The following is a 5,994-nucleotide window of genomic DNA, read 5'->3' as shown; positions in this document are numbered from 1 at the left end:
TATATATATATATATATATACATATATATTTTTTTTTTCTCCGCAATGAAATATATATTAATTTTTTGGAATTGTCTTTTATAATCTTGGATTTCTTTGAATTCTGTAGGAGATAAAAAATTTTTGTTACTCTGTATTAAAATTTGTGCTTAATCGTTGTTATGCTAAGAATTTGTAATACTATAGCAGCAACGTTTATCATCAGGAGACTCAAAAGGGTTAAAACGAATCGATCACTCGACGAAGGTACCGTAGGGTCTTCGACCTCTTGTCGTGCGGTGAAGGTCCGCGGATAACCTACTCCTTGGTTACTGCACTCGATGTCGGTGACCGGGACGTCGATCCCTCAGAGGAGGCGAAAGACCTCCGTGGACTACTCGGGACCGCGAAATAGAGGACTACGACATTCGCTCGGTGTAAATGAAAAAAGAGAACACGTGGCCTGCTGTACTGTCGAGCTCAAATTAATGATTTACACCTGTATTCGCAGAAGATGTAGACCTTATTAAAAGCATTTCTGAATTTGAATGAAAAAAACGTGAATTTTTTTTCATTTACCTCGTCGAATTTATTACTAATGAGTATTTATTTTTTAATCAAAATAATTTCTTATTTAAAGAGCGTAAATTTAATATTCTTCTCTTTCTTATAGGAATATATTAAAGATATTTTATGAATCCGTAGATTTTTAATCATGAAGAGCAAAAAATTATTTGATCCTTCGCTTCCAATATTTCTATAATAAACAGCGAATTCGAAGAAAAAAATGCTCGCGAATTCGCTGTACCTCGTTTATAGTATGCCCTTCGATTCTTATTCAAGGTCCACAACGGGGGTGCAGTGAACATCGGCTCTTCGAGGTTTCCATAGCGACCGCCACTAAACTACCCTTGCAACGCCCACCCGAGGGCTGCGTTTCTACTTTCCACCCTCTGTCTCAGCCGATCGAAAGCTATCGCGCTTGCAATCGTCCTGAAAGAAAGCGATCCTGCAGCAAGATTGTTGTCCTTATCAAAATTGAAGAATAATTACTATTAACATTAGAATTTTAAATTTTCTTTATAGAAATGTAGTTAATTTTCTACTTTTATTTATTAAAGAAAATTCTATATTTCTTTTTAAATTATGAAATTAGACATATATCTTGACATTAATAAATAAGATCTGTTGTATCTATCATATGAGTTTTCAAACACACTTTATTTACTATTTTGATTTTAAGATGCTAAAAATCATAGAGTAAATTGAAGACAAAAATATATGTCAGTCAATTTAATATTCTCCAACTTACCAACTTGAATCACCTGAATGTTGCACTTTATCGATTGGACGGTAGACATGCGTTGCTATGGCTACGAGAATACACCGTAAAACTACCTTCGGCCCTTGTGATACGTGACTTTTATAGGACGGTTTACGATGCCCCGTATATACTTGCGTCTGTATCGGCAGGACGAAGGACCTAACTATGAACAAAGACATGGATGCAGACGTCACCTTCATCCGGAAAAACCTCATCAAACCCTGTAATTAACCTCTTCTGTTTTAATATCAGTTCGACGTAATGCACCCTGCATACATATATGTATGTGTATATGTATGTATACGTATATGTATATACAGGATATTTCAGACTCGACGTATCACCTGTTAATAACATATTCCTTTTTGTTATTTTGAGATCAAAATTCTTATACCAAAATGTCGAGATTATAATAGTTTTTCCATTATAAACATTTAAAGTTAGCGAATCATACTACCTAAAGTTCGCGCTTTTTTGTTCTATAAATTGTTGGCATTTTGTTCTATAAATTGTAGAACAAAATCCTAAAAAAGCGCGAACTTTAGGTGGTATGATTCACTAAATATTTATAATTCAAAAATTATTATAGCCTCGTGGACACTTTGTGTTTTCAAAAATTGAGTCGAAAAGTCGTCTATTTAATTTTGCCCTCTATCTAATTTTGCAATTTTCGCAATGGTTGACGAAATATTAATTTTTAAATATTGCCGAATAAAGTGCGTATCCAGCTGCTCAACCACTAACTATGAAAACTGCAAAATGGTAGAGAACTTTTTGATTTAATTTTTTATCAAGGATAGCATTACGTGATTCGATAATCGCTTACTCGGCAATCTTTAAACATTAATATTTCATCAATTATTGCGAAGATTACAAAATGGTAGAGGATTTAGACTCAATTTTTAATCAGGAATAGCGCTATATGATTAGTGTCCGCTATTTGAGAAACATCCTGTATATATATATATATATATATAATATTTGAAAAAAATATGTATATACATATATATAACCCATTCATGTAACATTGATTTTTAAAATTGCGGTGCTGTAGACACTACTTTCTACAAAAATAAAATTATAAAGATAGAGTAGTTTGATATTAATATTTTTTTCACAAAGCATAATTTTATGGAATATAATCATTAATCGCACATAATCAATTAATTAGAATGAACAGTTTGACACGAAAAGTTAAATAAACTCTCGACAAATGAGCTTACGATTAAATTTGGAAAAATATTCGTCCCAATTTCCAAAGTTCTCCACTTTCCAGACGGGGTGACTAGGGGTAACGCAATCTCTTTCTCCCTCGAGTCGGACTCGCGGTCCCTCGCGATGCTGTGCGAAGCAAGGGTCGATTGACTCTCGTCGCCATCCCTAAAGCATCAAGAACAAAGACAATTCCTAATTCGATTGTGATGCTTTGTTCGTTCTACTTGGAGACACGTGTGACGATTCGTTTTGAAGTTTCCAATCTCTCGTCACTCTGCATATTATTCACACATTGTATTTTTATTCTTCATCGTCATATATAATATAACATCAATATACATTTCATTTCTAATTATAACATCTTTTAAATTTAAGTAATATCGTTTATTACAGTTTTTGTAGCGCACTTTTTCTAAATCTCTGGTAACTAATACTTTTAGATTAAAAATAATACAGTACTAAGAAATAATATACTTCTTATACATACTAGAAGCTTTAGAAAGCCATTCAAGTTCTAACTAGTCCTGATAAACAACTAAAGTGAATAAAATAAAGTAAATATACAACGAATTAGCAAGGTGTGTGTGTTGAGCAATATCGTTACTAGATTGAAACCGAGTTTGTTCAGGCGTTATAATGGCATTTGATAGGCATTATCACCATATGGCGAGTTTTCGTCGATTGGCAAAGATACCGGAAGAGAGGGTATCGGGATTCCGGGGCTGATTGCGCGGGACAAGGTCGTCGTTACCCTGACAACGGTATGTAGTCGGTGGCACGTGCTGCCTTAGTTCCTCCTCGTCTACTGACCCCAAAATGTGCGCGCGACGATTACTTTGGACGTACTCATGGGATTTGGGTTACTGTCACGGATTAGATAGGAAATGACGGAGATAAAATATCAAGAATATTGAGTCAATTTTCGTTCTTTGAATTTATTGATATTGTCATGTGACGCAGGAGCGATTTGTAATATTGTGTGTCGGAAGTATATAAGATTCAACTCCGTTCTCTCTTGTAATCATAAGATATTAATTTATATATACACTCAACTAAATTGGAAAGGTAAATTTAAGAAAGGGATTCATTTTTATTTCATTGAAGGTCGCTGATAATGGAATAATGGCCCTTGTAATCGATCAAACAGTTCTAAAGAGCAATAGCTGAATAACTCCCCTAACATTATATTGTACATATACTTGTCTTTTTTTGTACACATTCAAATAATAAAATAAAAATATTTTTCCTTTCGATATATAATATAGTCTATAAATACAGTTAACGTATTATATTGAGAGGAAAATAATATACGTGATGGGAAAAATATCCAATCAGGAAATATGTCAAGAATTACAAAAAAAATAGAACAAAGAGTTTGTCTTCGCCAAAGGAGAGCGAAATTGCGTTGTCGAGTAGAATGCGAAGTGAGAATATGTATTCCCCTCTTTCTCTCCTCGAAATAGGAGGCTTGTGGGGTTGTAGTCAATCTCTTTCTTTGTCTTCAGCTCCACATGTAACGCAATATTTCGTTCGTAGGGCCGCGACGTTTCGCGGACAAAGAACTTGGTCCTTATTGATGTATAGTCGTTCTGAAGCCCGGAATCCGGTGAGCTCGGTGAAGGCTAAATGGGGTGAAGGTCTCCAGGGTTGGGAAACTGGCGGGACTTTAGGGGCGGTTAGTGCAGAGCAAGATCGAACTTGGCCGAGAAGGGTCGGGGGTGGCAACGGCGCGTTCTCGAACTCTAAGCTTCGCAGCTCGTTTCCGGATCCTACATCTATTTACGAAAACACTGAATATATATATAGTCCCCTGTTTCCGACTTTGCTTTCTCATCACGTATCATACCCGCATGGGTTCGGCTCTCATATCGAATGATTCGACTTACAGTATACGTATAAAAGAATCAGAAGAATGATATTTAAAATAAATATTTTTGTAGATGAATTAGATATTTGTGATAGTGTATGAAAAATGTAAAATAAAGCCCTCGAATAGGAAATATAGGTAATGTCTTCCTACAAAAAAGAAGCAATAGTTCGTTTAATCCTATTTTTCTGCATCAAAGTATTAAATTACTCTCAAAGAATGACTGCTGATCGCGAACACTGATTCCATTACGTATCCAGTACGTATCAAGCTTCATGAAGATATCCCTAACCTACAGCAAGCAGCATCATGGTGTCAATCGCATGCAGATACACGTTCCCCCTTTGTAGCATCCAACGCATGTTACAAGATAGTAACGCGTTGCATCGCTCTGGCAATGTATTTGTAGGAAATTATACATCTCCCCCTCTCTGTCGTAGTTATCCGCCCTCCTGCCATTTCCACTTTTACCCTCTCGTGCTTTTCGCGCAGACACATGTGATCTCAAGCATACATATAAACTCAAGGGATGCTCGGGTCAATAACTTTTTTAGAAACAATAGAAATATTACATTCTTGCGATATTAGCTATAATTATTAGAAGTATCTCAATTTATTATTTATAAATAATAAAACCTCTTTGATATGATCGATATAGCTATAATAATCATATATAATTTTTTTGTTTCAGGTAAGTTCATGATGACCGTTTTTGGTGCCTAATTCTTTCTATATGCAATCGAACCACAATGTAAGTCCTTATATAATAATTATTATTTACAGTAAGTATTAATCATGACATATGAGTGACAAGTGTTATATTCCTGCATTTTGTTATGTAATATTTATAATTCGTATTCGATCAATATGGAATAAAGATGAGCAATGTTGGAGAAGAGAAATAATGATTTTTTATAATATATTTTCAAAATATCGACAATTTGCATTATATCAAGGATATTTGCGTTTTGTATTGCTCGTATTGACTTTGATTCGATTTGTTAAAAATCATTGCTCGCGTGAATGTCGCGGTCATGCTAAAAATAAAAACAAGTGTCAGGAAAGCACGTGTGCGTATGTACACGTGAAACCTGTTGCTACGTATTAAATGAACAACGTTTGAATAGTAGTCAGTAGTGTACACGCTGAAAAGTAGATGTCGCCCAGCGATACGATGCTAGCAGACTCTATCGGATATATTGTAAAGTAGAGTGATCTGGCAAGCTTTCTCACGTTTTCTCCTCTCTTTGCGGTCTGAACTGTACTGCCATCTACTAGTTCGACTGACCCGTCGAGAGAGAGTGATCTGCCCGATACGGAAGTTACCTACTTGACTGACTTCAGTCAGTCTGATTACATACGTCTTTGATCCTTACCAGTTGCGCGAATACATCTAAGTGAGAACGGACTACTGTTCAAACGGATATGTCGCTGTTTTGTTTACGGATGTAAAACCAGCGAGTAAAAATAAAAAATGTATCTATTTTTCTGATTTATTTTATCCTCGCATTATAATATTATACCAAAATTTATGTATTTTACCTTAATTATATATATATATATATATATATATATATATATATATATAATATAAAAACATTATATTATG

At 34.8% G+C, this 5,994-nt stretch overlaps 1 protein-coding gene and 1 long non-coding RNA gene across 2 annotated transcripts in view; both read left to right on the top strand.

Annotated features, from left to right (window-relative positions):
- The window catches only part of LOC108751969 (nuclear hormone receptor E75), a 95,513-nt gene that overhangs the window by 14,793 nt on the left and 74,726 nt on the right, over positions 1–5,994 (top strand). The gene's annotated exons all lie outside the window — the stretch shown is intronic.
- The window catches only part of LOC108751970, a 17,760-nt gene continuing 13,248 nt past the window's right edge, over positions 1,483–5,994 (top strand). Inside the window, exons 1-2 of the long non-coding RNA XR_001939523.1 lie at positions 1,483–1,526; positions 5,077–5,136. This is a non-coding gene — a long non-coding RNA (uncharacterized LOC108751970). The remainder of the gene's footprint in view (positions 1,527–5,076; positions 5,137–5,994) is intronic.

This window comes from Trachymyrmex septentrionalis, unplaced genomic scaffold (assembly GCF_001594115.1).
Source record: "Trachymyrmex septentrionalis isolate Tsep2-gDNA-1 unplaced genomic scaffold, Tsep1.0 scaffold53, whole genome shotgun sequence".
In the NCBI taxonomy this organism is placed as follows: Eukaryota; Metazoa; Arthropoda; class Insecta; order Hymenoptera; family Formicidae; genus Trachymyrmex; species Trachymyrmex septentrionalis.
Note: the sequence above shows the minus strand (reverse complement) of the source record. Positions and strands in the feature narration are given on the sequence as shown.